The 23721-nt window shown below is 39.2% G+C and overlaps 1 protein-coding gene across 11 annotated transcripts in view; it reads left to right on the top strand.

Annotated features, from left to right (window-relative positions):
* The window catches only part of CACNA2D1 (calcium voltage-gated channel auxiliary subunit alpha2delta 1), a 433534-nt gene that overhangs the window by 103271 nt on the left and 306542 nt on the right, over nt 1-23721 (top strand). The window lies entirely within an intron of this gene.

The raw sequence follows: 23721 nt of genomic DNA, 5'->3' as shown, positions 1-23721 counted from the left end.
AGAATGACAGAACACTTGATCCTTACACAACAGTGGTTTTATATATCAATGTCAATTTAAATATAATTAAAATTTGTCTCAGGGGTCTGCAAACTGCCATAAAGGCAGCGAAGATACAAGAGTAGTCAGAAACATAATCTGAAAACAAAGAAGAAACTCAAGGAGATAAACAGCAGAGGTGGATTCAGGTAGAATCAACAGTTAATTGATGTGCAAGGAGAGCAAGAGGAAACTTGAAATAGACAACATCAATCCAAAAAGATGAAAGAAAAAGAAAAAAATATCACAGTAGAGATTGATTATTTTGTCTATGTTCTTAGTTGTCTTGATCCTTGTGTTCTGTCATTTATAATTGCTCAGTAAATGAATCTTTATTAACTTTTCAGTACAGGTATAAAGATTTTATGGTTAGGTTTGGGATCTCGAGCTTGGAAAGAAAGCAGACTCAGGGCTGTGTCCATAAACCTTAGTGAGATTCGCTTGAGATGGGTGAGAACTAACTACAAAGTAATTTCTGTTGTGGTGTGGGGGAGAGAACTTGGTGATGGTTTACTTGCAGATTAGCAGCCAAGGGATTTCCGAGACTGTAGAACAGAAAGTGTGAATGGCAACAGTGAACAGTTGAAAATCTTGTATCGTCAAACTGGTACCCTAATAAACTATGCTTTGCACATCAGAAAGGCAAGGGGGCCTTGCTGAATGACTTGACTGATGTAGTCTTCACAGTGAAGGGTGGAGGGATTAGGAATATGTGTTTTCTGGTGGCATAGAATAGATATTCTCTATATTGGTGTTTCTTGGTTAGAAATTGAGGAAGAAACTCGGTTTTATACCCTGAAGCATATGGATTTTTTATTTAGTTCACCATAATTTGATAAGACTAAATGCTAAATCTAACTGAATATATTCCAAATACAGACCAAAGCCTAAGTCTCACAAAGTAAGTGGCATGGCAGTGCTTAATTGGTAGAACAGTAAATCTCATTAACTTTAACAGTGAGTGAGCCTTTGGCACATAAATTACTTCTTGACCCCTTTAACAGCAGACATCAGACACCCAACAAGCTCTTTCTTTCAGTAAATATTTTGAAGAGGAAGCATATTTTGAAGAGGTAAGAACTGGAAGCCTGATTTGCCATCCACTAGGCAAGACCTCGATAAACTCCTCTCTCCTACAGCTTACATGAAGGCTATGGTAACAGACTAAAATATTGCTTTAAATCCTGTCTTGGCTTATCTGGATTTTATGACTTACGAACAGCTAGTAACTCATTCAAAACTGAGAAAGTTGCTACTAGAAAAAGCAATAAAATATTAAACATCATAGTCTTTTATTGATTTCTGAAGCAAGGACTGATGCTATAAGGCTTCAGTTCCTACAGATAAATGTTACTGTGATTTGATATTTCATAACAGTGGGCATATTGGTCCCTCAAGGGAGACTGTATTGTAGGGGAACATAATTACTCTGGCTCGTTTCTTGCATTCACTTTTTTTCTGAATTCAGGAGAACAAAAGGTCTTGCTTAGTTTAGAGCTCAAGTTAAAAACCTGTCAGAAAATGTAAAATGCAGAAAACCAGAAGTATGTTAACAATATTATGGAGACACAACCCACCAAAAATTGTCAGTGAAAACTCCAATGAGGCTTATGTCTAATTTACCTTTAGCGTTTACGAAATTGGTTTCATAAATTGTGGTTTTCTGGAGTTTTGTGAAAGACGACATTACTTCACATGCCAGGCTGAATTACCTGTGCTCACAAATCAGTGGAACTTCCATAACTAGATATAATTTGTTTCCTCAAATGGTAAGGATATTTATTGAATATATATTGATATTTAGTGAATATGCACATGTATGTGTTCTGTACATCCTGTTTTCAATGCCTGTTTAATGCCCACATGGTGGAGTTTGTGCTTCAGTCTTTTCCTTATGATTAACTGAATAATCTTTTTTGCTGGGGTTCAGGATTTAGAGCATATATGCCAATGCAGAGCCTCATTTCCTAGGGAGATTAGGACTATTTGACCACACTTTCTTGTAAGGAAACTCTGGTTTCTGTGATACAGAAGTCTGCATGTGAGCTAGTCATCTATGCAAACTTTGGAAGCAGAGGAGAGTAATAACCTTGTCTAGAGCATGATTAATTTGGTCCAGTTTAGATACCTACCAGTAGATGAGATAGAGATAGAAGTGCCTCAGGTGTAGACTCCTGGTTACATGAATCTCACCTTCCCTGTTTGTCTCCTTCCTTTATCCACTTTCTCCTCTATTAACAGACTTTAAAACGGAAAGAGGGGGAAAGTATTGATGGGGCACTACTACAGCCAAAAAAAATTAGGAGCTAACTCTAGTTTCTGCTGGTTTTTGTGTACACACAGGGGAGGTTATAGGAACAGGACAGATGAGCCAGCAAGTAAGTCTAAGTGTATTTCTGTACTGGGACCCCTCTTAAAGGTTTGTGGGGACACGGATGATTATCAGGACCAGAAAGTCATGTTTGATTTCTTTAGGACTAAGGGAACTTGCCTTGCCTGTTGGTTTTTAACGCAGTCAGTACTGGTAGTTACTGTTATGGCCACTTTATCAAGGGTGAAATATGAGATCTGATGCCAGGAGTTGGGGTCTTGGCAAAGTAACCCTGATGAAAATTTTGGCTGTTTAGTTTAAGCAGTGCTATGTGAAGGAAGTGCTCATGTTGTGTCTTCTAAACCTGCTACAGTGCTTTGGTCCTTGTTTGCAGCCTGCCATCTAAGTAAATTCCAATGTGTAAAATATTATGTCCCTGCTGAAGCAATAGTTTTAGAGCAAACCCCATTTTATCATAGAATCATAGAGTCACAGAATAATTTGGTTAGAAGGGACCTTACACATGTCATCTAGTCCAACCCTCTCTGCAGTGAGCAGGGACATCTTCAACTAGATCAGGTTGGTCAGAGCCCCATCCAACATGACCTTGAATGTTTCCAGGGATGAGGCATCTACCCTCTCTCTGGGCAACCTGTGCCAGCGTCTCACCATCCTCACCATAAAAAAATATTTTCCTTATCTCAATTCTAAATCTACCTTCTTTTAGTTTAAAACATTGCTCCTTGTCCTATTGCAGCAGGCCCTACTAAAAAGTTCATCCCCATCTTTCTTATAAGCACATTGTAAGTACTGAAAGGCTGCAGTAAGGTCTCCCTGGACCCTTCTCCAGGCTGAAAACCCCATCTCTCTTAGCCTGTCTTCATAAGAGAGGTGCTCCAGCCCTCTGATCATCTTCATGTCCCTCCTCTGGACTCACTCCAACAGATCCATTGTCTTTCCTGTGCTGGAGGCCCTAGAGCTGGACACAGCACTGCAGGTGGGGTCTCATCAGAGCAGAGCAGAAGGGCAGAATCACCTCCCTTGACCTGCCGGTCACACTTCTTGTGATGCAGCCCAGGATACAGTTGGCTTTCTGGGCTGCGAGTATGCATTGCTGGCTCATGTCCACTTTTTTATCCACCGGTACCCCCAAGTCTTTCTCCTTGGGACTGCTCTCAATCCCCTCATTCCCCAGCCTGTATTGATACTGGGATTGCCCTGTTCCAGGTGCAGGACCTTGCACTTGGCCTTGTTGAACCTCATGAGGTTCAGATGGGTCCACCTCTCAAGCCTGTCAAAGTCCCTCTGGATGGCACCCCTTTCCTTCAGCATGTTGACCACACCACATGGCTTGGTGTCATAGTCAAACTTGCTGAGGGTGCACTTGGTCCCACTGTCTATGCTATTGATGAATATATTAAACAGTACTGGTCCCAGTACAGACCCCTGAGGGGCACCACTTGTCACTGATCTCCATCTGGAGATTGAGCTGTTGACCACTACCCTCTGGATGCAGCCATCCAGCCAATTCCTTATCCACTAAATGGTCCACCCATCAAATCTGTTATCTCCCCAGTTTAGAGAGAAGTATATTGTGGGCAATCATGTCAAAGACCTTACAGAAGTCCAGGTAGATGACATACTTATAACATGGTTATAACATAGTTGAACAAAGTAGTAAAGAAGGAGATTGCTGGAAGAGATTTTTTTAATTATTATTTTATTTTTTATTTTTCTGTGGTTGGTTTGGGGGTTTTTTTTGTGTTTGTTTTTATTTACGCTACAGAAATGAAGCCTTTTCTTATAATCGTTAGAGATTCCAGGGCACTTTTTATAAGACCAAAACACTTCAGTAACTTGATGTAGCCAGCTAAGACAAATTCCACTTTAGGAAACTGAACTGTGCTTTCTATTCAAATCATTCCTGTAGTACTGAATGAAAAATGATATCTTTTACCTCCTCTTATTCTACCCTAAATAATGGCGTCATAGTGTATCATGGTATTGCTGCAGGGTTCAAAATGTTTTCTGCTGCAGGAAGTAGTTACGTTTCAGTAGCCTGTAAAGCATTTTTTTTTGTTTGTTTTGCTTTCAAAGGGAAGAACCTGTGAACCTGATGTGATTTATTTCACATTGCAAGACAGAGAATGTACTGTTTTATGTTCCTAGAATTATTATTGCATTATCTATTAATAAAGAAGGTACTGATACATATTCATCACCCTCTATAGACTTCACCTCTTATCTACAGTTCCCACTGCTGATCGTAAGAGCAGTCCAGCGGGTCCTGAGCAGTAAGGGTTCCTACAGCATAAGGAGAAAATAATCAGACTTGCCTTGGACATTTAGCTGTGTATTGAAGAAGTGAATAGAGTAGAACTGATTAATTGAAATGCTTGCACAGAGCCTGAGTTACAGAAGGCATTAAACGGCAGTACTGTGCAAACGTCATTAAACGCAGTATCTTTATGTGAATCAGCGGTGACGAGATATTCCCCTAGCTGTCTGTGATTTGTCACTTTGTTCCATTGAGAGCCTTTGGCCTTTCATCAGTTAAACAGCCTGAAGTGTCACCTTCGGAAGATAATGACAGGTTCTCAACGAAAATGGCAGACTTAAACCCTCCTAGATGGTACTTGCCTCACTGGAGAGAGCACAAAAAGCACATGCAGGCCATGGGTTCTCTGAAGAAGGGCCCCTTCCTGGGATAATGATACAGCTCAGTGTAGGAATGATGAATCTGTATAGGAACCTGACGGGGGAAATGTGGTTTTACCTTACATGACCAGCTGTGCTAGCCTTTCCAGAAGAGCAGCGGAGTTGAGAAGGAAATGTTGAACAACAGGCAGCCTGCACTAACTCCTCCTTTTGGGGGGGATCTTCGCATTACAAATAACTCTGAAGAAAAGAAGGTTTGTTGACTTGGAGATATGCTGGGAAGTATCCAAAAGTATTACATACTCCTCTACTCTTTCAGAAAGCTGCTCTTGAGACATACAGCTCTCTTGCTGTAGGTCCTTTGTAAATTCTCATGTTTAATTAACATAGTAAGGTTAACATCGCCGCTTAATTGGCATTGCCATTGAGGAATGTCTGCTTGGTGGCTAGAACAGTGTGTAGCGCTTGTGTCTTTGTTAAAGCCTGATTTGTTATTGTTTGCATGATCACACTCTGCAGGGTTATGGTTACTGAGCCAAATCTTCAGCTGATGAATGTCAGGATTCATTCAAATGAAATTAATGGATCTTTCCTGACTTAACCCATAAGTTGCATGGAATATTAGAGTTCATATACAGAGGACTTACTACATTCAAAGCTGCATAATGGTCCTTCTGTATTTATTATTATCTCATTAGAAATTGGATCCTCAAATCAAAAAAAACTGCAGTGTTCCATTTTTGAATTTAGGAGGAAACTTCATTTTATGTCTTCAGTATTTCTTACAATTTGTGACTGAGGATGCAGAGTTGTGTTGAAAACCTGTTGTTGCCACAGATGTGGAAAGTTAGAAAAACTGTCAAGCTGCAAGTACATAGCTTTCAGTCTGCAAAATTCTCTTTAGGATTGAGTATTTGTCTACAGATTAATATATATCAATCATTTACCAGCTCTGTTTGTTTTCAGAAAGCATACATGAATAGAACATGAAAGAGGAATGAATCAGTACAGAAATTGCAAGTAAACAAATAGAGAATTTGGGAGCCAATGATTAGCATTTTTTCAAAGAATCTGTTAAAATGCAGGAGGGACAAGGAAAAAAAAAAGCTGAGAAATGGGATCAAAAGAATCACTGCCAATATGAGTTGGTTGTACATTTCTGGTATGAATGCTGGCAAAAGACTTTTCGCTTCTGGAGAGACAGACGAGAAGTTCCCTTTGTGAGAATACGTCAGATGGCAGCAAAATCACAAGCAATCTGATTAGTTCGACAAGTTGTCAATTTTCACAGACCCTCTCTGCAGTCAGGGTGCACTGATGGGTTTTGTGTGTGGAAGACAGATGTTCGTTCTCTTTACAGTCTCTAAGCGAGATAATAAAAGTTCCCTGTCTTGCCAACCTGCATTGGAGCAAACCCAAAAAGAGATAATAATGTACTGCCAGTGCCACTGCTTCTGGTTCTTTTATGCCATATGTAGGAAGGCACGAGAAATGGGAATCTAAAAATAATAACAGATGCAAAGGCCTTTGTGCTATGTAACTGTGTTTGTGCTACAGAAGCCTTTGCTTCTCTCTTTATTTTGTAGTATTACCTATCTTACTTAGGAATATTTTGAAGGAAGTGTGATAAAAATGTTCATTATGGAAAAATATGCAGTCGTGCATATCAGGAGAAGACTGGGCAGTAAAAACAGTCTCTACCGTACTCTTCTCTTGTTTAGCAAGGTTTTTCAACTGAACAGATGTTATATCAACCTGAAATAACAAAGTGCATATGATGAAAGGAGAGAAGAGGAGAGTAAGGGCACCATTTAGAGGCAGACTATCCAGTGCTAATTGGTTTGAATTGGCAATGAAACATTTGTATTCAGGAACGAGTTAATGCCATTTTAGATCCATACCAAATGTCAGCTCAACTGGAGCCTTGCAGAAAATATTTCATTGAATTCATATCCGATCCCCCAGCATTAGGATCTGTTTCTATAGATTTCCTTTTGGGTTGGAGCCAAAACTACAGGGAGTATGTGGTCCTGAGTCTCATCTGGATGCATGCTGCCACTCACAAGAGCAGCTGTTTTACAAGATACGTACCTCTGGTTTTTAAAACTTCTGTGTGTAAAGATGTGATTGTGTGCAGTTATTGTTGTTTGGGGCTGAAATGCTAAGATTGAGTGAGTTCTTAAATTAGCAAAAAAATTAACGTTTCTTAATTTGGAGTTAATGAAGAAATCTCAAATTGGAAATCTGGTGCTTGCTTAAGCTTCTTGTCAAACGAAGAATAGGCACCAGATTGCTGCTCCAAGAAATGTGGGGACACTGAAAAACCTTTCAGAATTAAATAATTAAAATAAATTGAAAATCACTGGACACATGGGAGGTCATCTGATGTTAATCAGGCCTTTGCATCTCTTGCCTCTTATGTAGCTTCTATAGATTTTAGACCTGTAACATGAGCTCAAGGACACAAGAGATAGAAAAGATGATGAAGATTAAGTTGCAGACATAATGCTTTGCTACTGAAATTCCCATGAGGCTGGAGGAATCCAACTGAAAGAAAAAAAAAAAAGCTAAATTTATAGGTTATATTTCAACACAGTAAGAGAATGAAAAAAATGAAAAGAAAAAGACTTCTTCAGCACCATGGTGTCAGAGCCTTTACAATACATTAGCACATGGCATTGAACCTCTGAGAATAGCAGAGGCACTTTTGGGGACATTTTGTGGTAAATTTCTCAACAGTACTTAAATCTTGACTGTCAAGAGCAATTTTAGAAGCTTAAGTTTGTTGACTTGCTGTGTGACTTCAGGCTCCGTAACAAAAAATGTGATGCAGAGTTTCTGCAAACCTTACTCTGTCTTGAAGCGTAGACTCTAGAATATGTATTTGGTAAGATCATACTAAAAAGCTCCTTTTTTTCCCCCATATTGATTAAGTCAACCTTCTTTTAGAATTAAAAAAAAAAATCAGTCCCATAGATAGATTTAGATAGACTATGCACCCTAAAATCTTTATTGCTGAGTTAAATTGGGCTGTCTTGTATGCGAAGCATTCAGTGGGAAAGATTAGAACCTGTGGCCTTTGCTACAGGCATGATTTTAATAGCCAAAATAAATTCTTTCTCTTTGATTAACTTACTTAGAAATTCTGACTGATCAATTAGGAGTTTAGGAAGAACTAATTTAGCAGTCAGCAGTAGCTTTTAATTAATTCTGCATCAGAGTCTGTTGATTTATATTACTGACAAAATGTAAAAATTGTTTTTCAATATCTGGTTTTGACACATTAATTATGTGTTGGTTTCTTCTGGTTTTTTTTTTCCTTGCTTGTTTTGATCTTTTTTTGTAAGCTATTGATTCATTGATCATGACCACAGTAGCATTTAAGGTAAACAAACAAATCCTGTCTTTTAAGCATCAGCTTCCATCTGTGTCTTGCCATGGAAAGTTTCTCTCCATGCCAGGCAATCTCTTAAACCACTTGGTCCTCTGGAAATCACTCACAGGTTGTCACTCTCTGAGTTAGCTACTTCACACAAATCCTTGCTCACAGCAGATTAGTGAAACTTGGGAATCCTGAACTCTCCTTAGGGCTCTGTAGGGAAATGTGTTCTTTTAGGTAGAAAGTCTTTTGCTTAATTACCACCAAATATAATTGCCACTTACTTTTCTGCTCTGTTTGTTGTCTCTTTTTATTTTTTTCCCTCCCTTTCTCTCCCCCTTAACCTGCCTCCTCATTATATTTGCGTTTCCCAGCATTCAAAGTCATGCCTTTCTCTTTTATGCTGCTTATCCTAGCCTGAGTCCTCATGATCAGGAAGAACCTCCAGAGGTTTCCCTCCATCTGCCTCCATCAGCAGTTCCAAATCTTCCGTCTGGCTTCTTTTCTTATCTTTTACCATTTTTTTTGCCCCTAAGCTTCTGTTCCCCTGTTTCTTGTCCTAGAGATCTCCATCTTTTCTACCCACAGACTCTGAATCTTTTCTCCCTTGGTACCCTTACCCCTTCAGTCCTACATTTTTTTGTGCCGCTCCCAGGTGGCAGTTCACAGGTGAGAATGCTGCATGTTTCTCTAAATACAGCTTTGAAATATAGACCTCATTGGCTCTTCTTCCTGGGGCTGAATAGTTTATAGATTGAACATTTCTGCCACATGCCAAGTGCATCCGTGTCATGGTGACTATCAAATCACAGAAATATTAGGAAGAAGGGACCTTTGGAGGTCACCTAATCCAGGCTCCTGCTCAAAGTGGGGCTGTTGCCAGCACTACAGCTGGGTCAGCCACAGCATTACCTAGCCAAGCCTTGAAACCTTCTGAGGGTGGAGATTCAATAGCTCCTTTGAGTGACTTGGTTCACAGCTGTGCTACTCTCTTAGTGAGCTTTTCCCCCCTAATGTATAACTTGAACACCTCAAGGTGCAATTTGTGGTCACTGGCCCTTATATTGTCTGCCAATATAGCTTCTACTAGGTGACTCCTTAGCCTCTCCTTTGCTGGAATATAAAACCCTCACTGTCTCCTAGGTCATATGCTCTGGTCCTGTGACCATCCTGCTAGCCCTCTTTTGAACCCTTCCTAATTTCTCAACGTCCCTGTTGAACTGGGAAGAGTGCAGGTGGACACACAGCCTCACCATTGCTGAGAAGAGAATAAAAACTTAATTTGATCTACTGGCCACATTGCTCCTGGCGCAGCTGATGTGCCATCTGCTGCCTTTTCAATGACAGCCAAGTGTTGGCTCATTTTTTTGAGGTGTCCTCTGCCCCAAGTCCTTTTCTGCAGGGCACTTGTAGCTGGTAAGTTCCCATGTGGTGCTGCTGCATGGGATTATCCCATCCTGGGTGCAGAACTTTGACCTTGTTGATCCAGGTGTTTCATTTGATTCAATTCTCTAGTTTCTCAAGGTCTCTGGGTGGAAGCTGTGGCATTCAGCATGTCAGCCACTCTGCCTAATTTAGAATCACCTTTAAATTTGCTGAGGATGTACTCTGTCTCATCATCCAGGTTGTCAATGAACATATTGAACAACATTGACCTCACTGTTGACCCCTCATGTGCTCTGCTTGTTACCAGCTGCCAATTAGATGGCAAGTCATTGATTACCCCTTCTCAGCATGGCAATCCCTCTCTTTCCTGCCCAGCAATACAATACAGTACAACCCTGCTTCTTTTCACTCTGATTGTTTGATTTTTTTAGGAAGGAAAAAGTTCAAAATCCCCATGGAAAAGGGAAGTAAAAGTCCAAGGAAGTTTTGAAGAGAAGTTGGGAGAGACAGGAAGCAGAGTCCTAACTCTTGTCTTTCAACTGCAAATAGGAAGATCAGGGAATGGCTACATTTTTTTTACACCCCCCCCAAGGAGCTTGTAACCACAAGTTGTATTATTTTTTATTGGTATTAGAGACATTTTTCAGGGTAGCATCTGTTTCATTTCCACAGTTGATCAAGATATTATTATTACAAAGCACTGCAGAAATCTTGTTTGGTAACATTTGTTTTTTGACAGAATATTTAAGTACATAAATACCTCAAAGGGGCATGCCTTAGGTTGCATTTCAATACATATATGGAAATTCATAGGGAAGAAAAATATAGATTGTTTGGCCTCCTTTGTTCATGATCATTCACCTCTAGTTCTTGGTTATATCACTGAGCCAAAGAGCAACCCTGGCAAAAAAAGACCCTGCTGCTTTTCCTGGTCTCTGCAAAAGCAGGCTGTAGTAGTATTAACTTCTTTATCCCTGCACCCACTTCAGTACTTACCCTATAGGTTCCAAAACTTCTCCTCTGTGCTTTCATAAATAATGTATTTTTCTTGTTCACAGTCCTCCTTTTTTTCTTGTAACTAACACAATTTTTGGTCCTTGGCTCCATTTCTGAGATATATTTTGTGGATTGTGTAATGCTTTTTAACTCCTTTAATAAACTTGAGTCATTCAGTATGCCGTGTTCCTCAGGCATTAAGGTATTTTGCTGCTATGCAAGGCTGCTCATGCTGGAGAGGACATTAGGACAAATTCTGTGATTTTTTTAATTGCTCTCACGAAGGGTTGGATGGGAAGAGTTACTCTTGTTTCAGTTCTGGTCCGTGATCGCACATAGTTGTGATCTGACAACCTTCCACAGAGAAGATGAGCTGTATATTTTGGAACCACTACATTTCTAGGACCTCATTGCAGGTGATATCTCACACTTAAAGCCAGGGTAATACTGTAGAATGGGATCCTCTTGCTAATGCAGTGTCAATCAATTTTGCTAAGCTTTAATGCTTGTTTACTCTTTCAGTTGTAAGTTAATACCCAGCAGACTTTGTTATTTGAATTATTGATAAAGCATTTTGTTCCATGTAAGAATGCAAACCTAGTTTGGAATCACAAAGGTAAGAGAATGCCCTGTGCTCATTCCCAAGGTGTCGTTGTGAATATGTAGCTGGGAACTTAATAACAAAATACAATTGCTTTTACTTCAGCTTTATAAAAAAATCTTAATGAATGAGATCATTAAGTATTAAATTATTAGGGAAGCTTTTATTCTGCACCTAACATAAAAGCCTTCCTGTCCATGGGATATGAATGCTGGCTGGACTGCAGCAGGAGCAAATACAGCTTTCAAAATGAAGCATATGTATCTTACAAACTCTAATTTGTAAGCTCCGCCCAATAGTCGCTTTTTCTTTGAGTACAGAATTGAATTTATCACCTCGTCCAAACAGTAACGAAGAATATATTTTGCCTTTGATTTCACCCCTAAAGGATGAAACTCACAGGTTTGGAGTCTAAATGGGACCTTTATGATGTTGTGGTCCCAGCCCAGCTCATAACAGAAGCTTTATGGTCTGTCTCCCTTTACATTTCTCAAATGAAGTTCATAGCCAGAGGTATCCTGCGGAATATGTCCCAGCTGCAGGCTATGCTGCAGAATTATGCCGAAAGAATAATCATAAGATTCAAGCTAGAGCTTCTGGAGCTGGATTAAAGTGAATAAGAAATGAAGAAACTGAATTTGTCGTTACATTTAATTCAAATGTAAGTACTATAGATATTTTATAGGATCTAGTGAAATAATTTTCAAATGTGGCACTTTTTTAATATGACTTCTGTATTTTCTTAGGAATATGTTTATTCAGCATTCCCAGTCTTAATGGGGATTATGTGAGTTCATAAAAATATGGTCTTGTGAAGTGTTTGTTTCCTGAAGAAATAGATTGAGGAGAGGAAAAGGATGGTAACTCATAGATATCTCTAAAAATTACATCATTTTTCTAAAATACAGCGAGACTCTTTATCCTACAGGTGAACTCGGGGAACTGTTCGTGCCACCTCTTTCAAGTATGTTCTTTTCCAGTGAGTAACAGGCCTTGTATGTCAGAAGTTTGTCCTGCAGTTGAGGTAGCAACTGGTGCGGAAGGCAGCAGAAGAGGATTCATTTGCGGGGGGAATTGACGTTCCTGGGTTATTGTGACTGCACTGGGAAAGTGACTGCGCTGCCCTGTGAGAGCAGAAAGGAGGAGACAGTTTTATGAGGCTTTTGGTCACTGTATGAGATTTGAAGTGTCAGGAAACATGAAGGCCATCCTAGCAGGCAAAGGCAGCCGTGTGCTCAGCTTACTTGAGCCTTCTGTTTTATTGTCTGAACTATTTAGACACCAATTAGATAATGGAGGAAAAAGAAACTTTTTTTTTTTTTTTTCCCCGAGCGCTGATGCCTGGTGAACTTGTCAGAAGGGCTGTGAATCTAATGGCGCAGGATTCACCAGATGGGGCGTGTGGTTGTAGATTTCAGATGGAGTCATTAATTTATTTGCTTGTTTTAGAAGATGTGTTTACGCTTCTAAATGTATTTTTTGGCTTAGGCATATGGAAAGTTGTAGGAATTATTTCCTTCCTGATAAACCATAATAGCTTCTTAGTGAGTACACATAATTTTGTGCATTTTACTTCAGTCTGCATGTTCACTTAAAAACAGAATTGACTTACCTAGGAGTTCTCGGACATCCCTCTGTTAACACATCTGACATCCTGTGCTGGAACTTTCCAAAATTCACAGGCAGGAACCTGGGAACAGTCTTTGCAGAGGCGAAATCCCTCTGGAGCGTGAGTCCTGTAAAAACATGGGCTGTGGATACAAACCCCCTCTCTTTAAGGCTTGTAGCTCAAAATCAACTCTGCTTCTGCTACAAAGCTTCCTCCTTATCCATTAATATAATTAATTCTTACATATTTTATTGTGTGTTGCCCTCATGATCGTCTTGCCACTTTATATTTAATATTCATTATCGAATGGGGAATGAAATTCTCATCTTTTTCTTTGTGCTGTGGCTGCATTATCTGCATTTGTGGCCACTGTCTTTCCAGAAGGATCTAGAAAGTTGAATAACCACTTACAGAAGGGTTCTTTTATGTTTTAATTTTTTATTTTGTTTATTTTACTTTAAAAAGTTGTAAAAAAAATTAAATTCAGCTGCTTAGTTTTGCTTTCTTTCTCATTTTGATGTATTTTATCTTTCTTCCTCTTTTCAATTTTTTTTTTAATTAGAAAAATGCTCTGTTTTATTTGAAGTAAACATTCTGGGTAAATATTTACATCTTAAATGTTTGCAGAAATTGAACTGACCACAAGATAAGATCTTAGTTATATTGTTACCCTTTAGCTCTTTTGAAACCAGGAAGCCTCAGTGCGGGGCTTTCATGGTTGCCAGGTGGTTTTGTGGCAGGTGATTTCTGGGTTCTCAGCGTGACTTTTTTGTGGGTACACGCTCGCTGCTGGGAGGTTGAGGAGATTATCACCATGAAGCCATGTGTTCTCCCTAGTAGGAGGAATATATTTTTTGCTAGGCTTGCATTTGATAGGATTTATTGCCTTAATAATAATAATGATAATGACAACAACATTATTATTGTTGTTATCATCATCATTATTATCATTATCATTTATTATTAAACAATGACCACCACCACCACGGTAACCATGGCTACTTTAAATCTGTCTGAATGGAAGTTAAGAATAATGCAGCTTACCCACTTTAAAAGTTACCTGGAGTTGTTTCCTTACTACTTCTATGTGCACAAGCTCTCAACTTGTCTTCGTGATTTTGGTTTCACCTTAGCTCCAATAGTGAACAGGATTTTTTTTGGGAGAGAGAGGACTTGATTTAGATACATGCCTACAGGGTACTGCACTCTCCCTCACCATCTGAAAAGTTAAAAATGTAAAGCTTTTGCCATTTAAAGCTGGTATTTTCTGAACAGATGGTGAGATTTCAGCCTCGGGTAACCTAGACCCATGTGGAAAATCAAATTCAAACGCTGCATCTGAAGCCTGCTATGCAAGTTCACATACACAAAGGAAGACACACATGGAGTTCACCGTATTCTCTTTGTATAACTTTAATCTGTATGGCAGTCTTTAGCATTCTTGTATTTTAAGTAATGAGATGAGAGGAACTTGTTCAGGAAGCATAATCTTCCAGACACCCAATATTTATGTTCTGGATTACCCATTGAGCTTTGTACCAAGGGCTTCCTTTTGTTTACTTGTACAGCAATAAAGGATTGATGTTTGTAATGAGCTTCCAGAACTGACACACTGAACCAGCTCACAAAACCCCAGAGAGTTTATCTGATGAGCATTTCCTGAAAAAACAATTGTCACATCAAATCTACACACTTACATTAAAATTAATAATCTGTTCTCCTCTAAGAGTGGGGTTTTTTTTTTGTAGGTTTTGATGGTTGCTGTTTTATTTTATTTCCCCCCCTTTTTTTTTTTACTCCTTCATTTTTAATTAAGAGAAATTGAGGGTTTGGAGATCTGAAGTTTATACAGAACATAATAGTTCCCTTACTATTCAGAATAGATCCCTATGTTTCTGATAAAGGCAGTCTTGTATAGAAGATACCATAAGATGAAAGAACAATATCAGAAAAATTAACTGCCTCCAGTGTCATTCAGTTCTGTCTGAAATTTATGATTAAGAAAGGTGTGTATTTTGTAAGGGGTGGTGGTGGTGTGTTTGGCAAGCATGAAATTTGTACAAACTCTGAATCACACGTATTGATTGGTTTGGGGCATCACCAGTGCATGAAACATCCAAACCACTAATTGAGGTTGTCAGAATGCACTCATTTAGTTATTCTTCAAGAATGCAACCACTGATGACCTTGGAGTGTTTAGTGTGTGCCTCTGTGAAGAACCTAGCCCTATACACATGGTATTCATAACCATGATATTCTTTAAGGTAGTCTAAGGAATACAAAATTAATATTTATAATATTAAACCCTGGGATTTTTTCTGTTGGCTTTCACTTGGTCCCTGGACTTGGAAAGAACCAAGTGTGTTTTATGCTAATTTTATGCTTGTGAACAGACTTAATGATTTCTATGTGAAAATGGAATAATGTAAAAAAAAAAAAAAAAAAAACAGCACATATTTATACCTGAGCTTCTGTTGGATGGGGACCTCTGTGTGCAAATGGAACAGTGGCCCAATATTTAAAGTTTTAGTCTCAGTCATGGGGAACGCTGGTTGAAGATTTTGCTTTGCTGCAGATTTCTTTTGTGGTTTCAATCTAATTACTTGCAGGATAATGTTCGTCTGACTTAAAGTTGTCTAAGCTGGTGTTTCTTTAAATTAGTCACATCTCACTTCCTCTTTAGAAATTGAAGAGAGGTAGGTATTTCTAGGGGATATCTGGAAGTGCCCTCTCTGCAGAAGCAGCATGGATAGCTAGTTCAGACAAGACAGCTAATACTTCAGCAGGTGAAGTCAGATAACTCATCCGTGGTATGTTCTGCCTGATTCATTAAAACTGTCCTGGAAGTGTAGACAAGTGGAGTCTTAGAACATACCCTGTCTTTCATGTTCCTTGCCTTCAGAAGCATTCATAGGTGGGATGCTAGGACAGCCTGCATGGTGCACATGTCACTCCAGTACAGTGAGCCTTGTCTGGCTAAACTCGCTAAAGTCATGGGATGCGTCAGTAAGGTTTCCTGCATAGAAATCCCAAAGAGATGTGATTTGAAGGTTATCTGATTTCAGGCTGACTTTTCAGTCTTCAGGATGTTCCTGGGACAAGCCATGTCAGAGATTTTAATTCTCTGTTAGTTTATCTCTGAAGAGGAAATACTTTGCAGTGTTAATTTGAAAGGGTTTGGTGAAGATCTGTGCATTTGACATTCAGTCATGCTAGCTACACCCAGCCTGGGCACAGGCACGTGAGGTGACTGCCTTTAGCCTGTGCCTCCCGTTCCCTTCCCACAGGCACCCAAGAGTCTGCAGGTGATGAAATGGCAACACGTGTGTAGGTCTGGCCCCAGGGGTTGGGATATGTGCCTGCATCAATGCATTTGGAAATGTTGCTTGCCAACAGCTTCGCTACAGCTTCAATTACTATGGTGATGGGCCACATATATCATGATATTCAGCGAGACTGAAGATGACCAACCTGTATATTTTTCTGGCTTTTATTAACTACTGCATATTTGGATGTAAAACAAACAAGAAAATTCAAAAGTTGTGGTCTCAGATGAGCTGTGTTTATTAAATCAAATGCACTGCATTCTGTAATGCAGGCAATTCCCATACCCTTCTGATTACCAGCTAATTAATAAACATGTAGCAATTTATCATTATCTTCCATAAAATACCATTGCAGCGGCTTTGACACAATGAGCTTTGGCCTGAGTAACGGTGTGGGCTGAATTCTGTAGCCTGGATTCTAAAACTAAAAATGTGGAAGCCCACAGGCTCTGCGTACGGTGTCAACGTACAGTACTGTTTGAGGAAGGAATCAGGACAAACCAAGTAGCTGCCATTCAGAATAAATCTCGGGGATTTTGGACAAAAGCCACAGTGAGTTTGGATTGCTCATTATTTTTTTAAGGAACTTTTAGAAAGAAATGCATTAATATGCACAATCTAAACCCAACCCCACAGGTCACAGAGAGTTTGCAATTTGCAAGTGCTTTAGGAATAGTTGTTAAAGATTGGAGAGGAGGAGGGGTAGGAAGTGTCAGTAGGAGAAATAGTGCTGTAGTGCTAATGAGCAGATGCTCTGCTGTGTATTGAGAGACCTCCTTGCAATTAAAAAATAGTTGTAGGTAGGAGGAGATCATTCAGCTGTCTGTGTGCTGTCAGTTGTACCTTGACCAGCTTTTTGTATGTCAGATGCATTTTGATTAAAGCAAAAAAAGGAAAAAAAGAAAACCCCATGTCAGTAGCTGGTGGTTGATTTGGCAACAGTTTTCTGCAGTAGAACAGTGAGACCTGGGTGCAAAGGGAGCTGCAGAACTTCTATGCTGGCAGAAGCTAGGTGTCATTCAGGTGGTGATAGCTGTTGGTTTCTTCCTGAAGTACTGTTGGTTTCTTCCCAAAATCCTGGCTCATCTGCACACAGGGGAACAGGAATGTGCCCTGGAGGAGGGCAGAGGGGCAGTTCCTATCCCACCTATTCAGGCACCGACTTGCAGGGGAAAATACAGTAGCCAATATTGGATTCGCCAGCCCTTATCAAGGAGTTCAAAGAGGAAAAATCAGGAGCAAGAATCGAAAATAGAGGTTCTTCTGTGGCTTGTTTACTCCCGTCCATTGTGGTCAGGGCAGTGTACAAGGACTTGGGGCTGGTCCCAGCAGCAGAGGAGGGGTCAGTAGGGTCATCCAGAGCAGGAGCACATCTCACTCATGTGTGTACCTTTTGGAATGCGAAAAGCGGTGGAAAAACAGCACATTCCAGAATTATTGTCTTCAACTCCAACGTTGTATCCTGTCATGTTTATTAGAGAAACAAAGGTTTAGCAAGGAGGTGCACCTTGCCTGTGCAGAACAGCTCAGCAAGAGTAACTCAGTTGCTGCAGGCATTGTTTGATCCAACACATGCACTTCTCCTCTCCCTTTCCCCTACCTTTTTACCTTTCTTTATTCTTCTCCAGGTTAGGGGGGTTATAGCATAATTAGAAATTGAATTATTTATGAGGAGTCATTAAAATGGGTGGCTTGCAGATTAATCAAAGACTAGAGAATATGATATGAAACTGCCTTTTCCTCTGCTGCTTTTCCTTGTAGTGTCTGCCGTTAGATAAAGGATCCTGAGCTCTGGAAAAAAAAAATATTGAATGCTCTGCAATAGTACCTGTGTGTATGTGCAAATACCCATATGAGTGTTGGGGAAAAATAAAAAGTATGGGGGAGATAAGCCAACAGAAAGGTGTTCTGAGGTGGCAAGGGAAGGGATAGGTCATGACTCATTATGCAGCTTTGGAAATCAAGAAATGTAATTTCTTTGCCAACTGGAGGAGTTTATGAGCTTAATGAAATTTAAAATCAGTGGGAGCTCATTTAATAGCAGTAAAGACATATAGTATTCTACTAATATTATGAGGAGTCTGTCTAAAAATAATGTAGGAGGCTTTTATTTATAATGTGCTGTGATACTAAGGGCACATATCTAAGTAGATTTGATCTATCCCTCTAATAAACGAGATTCAAGACAAACCAAATGAAGCCTTTTAACTGCCCTTCTTTTTTTGTCTTTATAAAACTTATCTGAAGGTATTCTGAGAAATACAAATTCATACCATTGAAATAGTCTCTTTAAGGCTGTCTTTTTGTTTGTTTTCAGGTACAATTTGGGTGCTGATGCTAGTCCTTTCAAAGCTTGGTCTTTAAAGCATGAGAAATCATTTTTTCTTGCTGCAATCACTGGTGAATTCAGGTCATCTAATTAGTGAAGTTAGCAGTCCCTGTGTGTTATTAGAGGTGCTTGTGGCACTAATCACAGATTTACTGGATTTTGGTGTATGGTGAAGGGATGGAAAGGAGCAAGGGTGAACTGTTTTCTCCTAATTTCTGGAATAAAAAGCTTTGCATGTATCTTCCTTTTTTTGAAGTGCATTTTCATGCTCTGAGTCTACTGAAGATGTGGTCATTAATATAATAATCATCACAAACACTTATAAATGAACATAGGGAGGAGCTGGAATCCTTTACACAAGGTATTCGTATTTGGATGTCATATATCTAGTTTGGTTATCCTGGCAAATAATTGTGCAGCCCCTGTGGAAGGAAGTACACCTACTTGCTTGATGTTTGGAGTCAGCTTGAAAACAGAGTGTGCATGATATCATTTTGAAGATATGTTAATTCAATTAGTGCATTGCTTCAGCGCTTGTAATTCAGGTTTCCTTAGTTTCTCTTTAAGTATCTATGGATGCTTATGCATGTTTAGGCTGACCAGAAGGTACAGAACCCCACTGTTATTATTTTAATCAGTTTTAAAATTAAATGAGTGATGATTGATGAAGCCTAACTCCCTCTATTATCTATTTAAGATGCAGTTCTGTTGCTCTGTTGGCAGAGGTACATGAATGTACAGGAACAAACTCCAACGCTTTTAAAACCCATGCTAGCTGAGAGGTAGTATTATTTTGTACAATAAGAATACAGATACGTCATCACATTAATACCAATTGTTTCAGTTCAAGCCTACTATGCACAAGTAAAATAACTTCCAACTGTCTTTGCTTGCATGCTCATGGTTTACAGTGCATGCTCCCATGGTAATTAATGTTTTACGCTATATTAATGAATAATTGCTACAGTGAATTCCTAAAAGGTCATTTCCTGCTCAGGTGGTGTAGTAGTCCTTTTTCATCAGTGAGAGGTTCCGAGTATTCACAAGCTGTTACTATTTCTAGCTAATCAACATTTTCAATAAAGGCTTGTGCTTTGGAGTGTTTATGATTTTTTGGGTGTCCCACTTACAACAACATTAAAGCAACCTGATCTTCAGAAAGAGCTGAGGAACCCCATGGACAGCCACAGACCTGTACAATGTCTATCGCTTTGGTTATCCCCAAGACAGAGGTTCTGTAAATAACTGCTTGAAAATGCAATACTAAGAGTACTAACTAAAGCCTCTATTTACATGTTGTTTAATGTTTTTACCAGCTCACTACCACAGTTGTCTCTTTGGGGTCACTAATATCCATTCAAAGTATTTAATTTGTCCATGTTTTGTATCTCTGCCTCTCCACAGAATTTAAGATCTCCACAGTTCTCATGCAAAATCCTAACACCTTTTTATTTCTATAAGAATGATAAAGTTGCCTCCTTGGAGTCAGTTCTGCCATATTATATGGGGTTTTTTTTCCCCAACCATTTGGCTTCAATATAGCTTAATACAGTTTTTTTGTAATATGTTTACCTTTCCTAATTATAATTTCTGCAGGCAATTTGCGTACTAATATTCCCAGTTTTAACTTATCATATGATTTTGTTACTGTGGTATGAATATAATAGTATTATCTCTATCTGTGAAGTTATTGGGCTATGTTACAAGTAGGCAGGATGTTTGGTTTGCACCTTTCTTGCTAGTTTTTTTTCCAAGATTTTACATTAATGTTCTTGAAATGGCATACCGTATGGTGCTCTTTTAAGGAAAAGCTACCTGAACATAGAATAAATACAGCTGGTGGAGCACAGACCATGTTCATTGCACTGTGCTTTAGCCTGGCACACTGAAGGTGACACAGTGCTTGAAAACAATATTTGCTCTGAAGTTTCTACAGTTTGGTTTTTTTGGAATGATTCTTACAAGTTTTCCCCTCTGTATATATTTTTTCCCCTTAAACAACCGCTTTTTTCTACATGATTTTTCTTTATTAATATTCTGTTTTCTTTAGTCATCAAAGGAGACAACCACAATATACAGAATACAATAAATAATTAAAATTCAGGACAGACTTTTGAAATAGTGGATTTCACTGGTGGAGGTTTTGGTTATTTCTTTTTCAAATAATAGCATCAAGCTGTACTTCCATACTTTTACAATGCACTATGTAAACAAAATAGGGAAAGATGGTCACTGTTTCTAGTGTAATAGTGATAAAAGATAAAAATCAGATGTTACAGAAGGAAAAGATATAAGGAAAAAAGGAGGAAAAAAGTACAAGGAAGAACAGTGGGATATTCTAAGAAGTGATTGGTAGTTTGGAGACTACTGTTAAAGGTGTTTTGTTTCTTGAACAAAAATTCATATCGATGTAGAATATTTGCTGTTTCTTCTATTCTAGTACTCTTCTGTTTTTCTGACTGAGCTGTGTAAATAAAATATCTTGCCCAAATTAGTAGTCCTTTAAATATGGTACATTTCTAGTAAGCAAAGTAAGAGAATTACAGATGTTAAAAAGGCCTTCTAGTTTTTATCTGTTCTTGAGATAGTTCATCCTTTCCAGACTTTGACATTTATTTACAGAACTGTGCCAATAACAAGCAGATGACTAGTAGTGGATATTAGGAAGGACGCTTAGTGCTGCTTACTAGGTGTCCTCAGGGAGGATCCCAGTGACATGAATTGCATTGCTCCTTTACAGTTTGGGATATGGTGGTCTACAATGTCTTTTGCCATCTCACCTCCTAGTTATGTGCTGGTTTTCTGTGTGAGGAGAAAAAGTTGCTTCATCGCCTTGTGCTTCATGCTCAGAATCATTTTTTTGTGCAGTGAGCTTAGGGCTTTACAAATGAAAAGGCACGGAATGAACACTAAGCACAAAGACTTTGTTGTTTTACTGCTGTGTAAATTGAAGGACTTGAACATCTATGGTACTTTCTCCTGTTTTTCTGGTCTAGCAAATAGCACATAAATCATGAATTCTCATCCTCATTATGGATAATGCCAGCATTTCTGTGTTGTACTCTTATAGTTTTAAATTATTCCTACAATCTGTCAAATCCATTTAGGTATATCCCACATTTGCTTTTATTTATCTACAAAGTGTGGCCTCCTTATTCTTTACAGTTTGGCTGCCAGCATGGGTGGAAACCATCCCAAGACGTATATGAATTTAAATGGCAGCAGAATGACTGGCACTAGATATGTGTTTTTAGTGTCAAGGCTATGGTAATGTATATCATTAGTTGTTAAACATAGTCTGCTGTCGGCTGGGTGCCAGTGTGCTGTCTTGTGTGCAGTGCCAAACCTTGCTGGGAACCTAGCATGTTCTGTAGTTCAGTTGCATATTTTCTCAGTTGTAGCTGCAGAAATGAGACACCAAATGTAGTGACACAACAGAACTTCTGAACCATGTGAGCGCTGTATTCCAGCGTGACATGGAAAACGGTCTCTCTTTGGGCCAGTTAAGTTGCCTCCTTGTTTTGTCTTCCTTTTTGGCCTCATTTGTCCTTGCTCACCCATCCCAAGTGAGTAAAATCATCCCTGCATATCCTTCTCAGGTCTTTGCTGATTGTGAACATGCATGGCGGCTTCTTGCCAGTTACTTCCCATAATCACAGCAGAAATACACTTATGGGAATACAGGGCAATGGGGAAAGTTATGCCTTGGATTGGTTTCTCTTTACCTGTCAGATGGTGGGATAGTAAAGTCTCTATTGCCTTTCTCCATGTTGCTCATCCAACCTTGCTGCTCCATCCCGCTCTGACAGGTGTGCAGGAGAAGGGAGACCAGAGTGCTTTTTCCCACTATCGCTGCAGAGGATGGGTAACCAGATGCAAAGATAGGCCATTTCACAAAAAGTGTTGGCAAAAATTGTTCCCTCAGCGGCTGGAGTTAAGAAACAAGACTAAATGGTGAATCACTTTCAGATTTCTGTTTTCTGCCCATTTTGTGGGACACCTCCGTGCTGCTTCTTACTATGGGTGAGGTCACAGCCCGGCTCTTCCTAGTCTGTCATTGTTGCCTACACTGAAGTAGAAGAATTTGAAAGAAAGACTTGAATATTGTTTCCAGGCATGAACATGTAGTGACATGTGTAATGACAACTTGCTGTTCCATAATGCCATTTGCTTTTTGGTGTTTGAGTATTCCATCATTCTTGATAAAAATTTTTATGCATGTGTGTGTATATGTATATATGTGTGTGTACACACACACACACACGTTTATGGCCACTACAAAACCAAATTAAACAAGATGAACTGGAAAGTAATTTAAAATCAATCTGAAGGACAGTACTTAAAGGCAGAGCTGAAAGAACTTGGCCTATTCAGCCTCAATAACAGAAACCTGATAAAGTTTGTTAATGCTGTCTGCAGCTGCATAATGGGGGTAAAGGGGGATAGAGAAGACTGAGCCAAATGTGTTTTGATGTAGCCCAGTGGCAGGAAAAGTGACAAAGGACACAAGTTGGTACATGGGAAATTCCTGTGAGCCATAGGCAAAGACATTTTACCACGGAGACAACCAGGCACTGGAACAGGTTGCCCAGACAGCTTTTAGACTCTCCACCTTTGGAGGTGTTCAACATTCAGCTGGACAAAACCCTGAGCAACCTGGGCTAACTAGGTTTGGGCTAACAGGGTCTTGGGTCAGATGACTTCATGGGGTCACTACCAAGCTAGTAATTTTATGATTCTACACAAATGGTCTTCAAAAAGAGAAAAACTAACTTTTAAAGTGACACATGAAAAAAAAATGTTCTGCTTACTTGCCCAATAATCACCTTCAGAACATGAGTATCATACACCTAAGGAAATTTCTTGATTGCCTTGGTCATAGTAGAACTGCGGGTACAGGACTGAGAGAAATGAGTTAAGAAAAGGAAATGTTAGGAGTTGATATTGATTGAAAAAGTCATTCTAAAGTAATTCTACCTCAGAATAATTTTGTAAGAAAAGTTATTAAAATCAGAAAGTAATCTAACTTAAAGCATGGATTCAGAAAGTGCTGGAGATAATAATGTAAGCAGTAATTCTAGCAGAAA

This window comes from Falco peregrinus, chromosome 6, assembly GCF_023634155.1.
Source record: "Falco peregrinus isolate bFalPer1 chromosome 6, bFalPer1.pri, whole genome shotgun sequence".
Taxonomy (NCBI): Eukaryota; Metazoa; Chordata; class Aves; order Falconiformes; family Falconidae; genus Falco; species Falco peregrinus.
Note: the sequence above shows the minus strand (reverse complement) of the source record. Positions and strands in the feature narration are given on the sequence as shown.